Source organism: Octopus bimaculoides, chromosome 5 (assembly GCF_001194135.2).
Source record: "Octopus bimaculoides isolate UCB-OBI-ISO-001 chromosome 5, ASM119413v2, whole genome shotgun sequence".
NCBI classification, from domain to species: Eukaryota; Metazoa; Mollusca; class Cephalopoda; order Octopoda; family Octopodidae; genus Octopus; species Octopus bimaculoides.
In genome coordinates, this window is record NC_068985.1 from 3,848,968 (window position 1) to 3,849,602 (window position 635).

Below are 635 nucleotides of genomic sequence, written 5' to 3' on the forward strand. Positions count from 1 at the left end.
TTTCACTACTTTTAATGCGTACCATTTTCCCAGACAACACGTGTACATAATTGCAACCCATTTCAATTTGATTGCAGATTTAAATTTTACCAACAGCGTCATAAATGTGCAAGCAAAAGGCATTGCTATCATAATTTCCCGTTTCATTTTCCCCAACAAAACCAACTTTACGAATATACGAGAAATACACACGCACACACTTTTATAGAAAGAAAGAAAGATAGATAGATAGATAAATAGATAGATAGATAGATAGATAGATAGATAGATAGATATTCTCATATTGTCATTGCTTCATACGTAGCATACATAATAAGCAAGAAGTCACGGAATGGGCTCGTGGTGTCAAGGTTTTAAGATCGTTTCTTGATGCCAAATTCAAGTGATATAAGTTGAGATGATAAGAAAAGAATGAATAAACGAAGAATTCCAGATTATAAATACATTTTATTGTCAAATTCCGTTTTTAGTACAAGACTCAATTTAGAATCCTGGAAATTCAAAATACAGAAAAGCCATTATATCAATTATCTAGGCTGGAACACCCATACATTCATACATTTACATTATACACGTGTGAACATATAATATACATGCATATACATACGTACATATATATATATATATATATATAT

General features: G+C 30.6%; 1 protein-coding gene across 2 annotated transcripts in view; it reads right to left on the minus strand.

The window, feature by feature from the left end:
* Positions 1 to 427: 427 nt before the first annotated feature.
* LOC106867823 (zinc finger and BTB domain-containing protein 4) overlaps positions 428 to 635 on the minus strand; it is a 362,883-nt gene continuing 362,675 nt past the window's right edge. For both annotated transcript variants that reach the window (XM_014912847.2, XM_014912848.2), the window contains exon 6: positions 428 to 635. This exon is cut by the window's right edge and continues 896 nt beyond it. The gene's annotated coding sequence lies outside the window, so the exon portion shown is untranslated.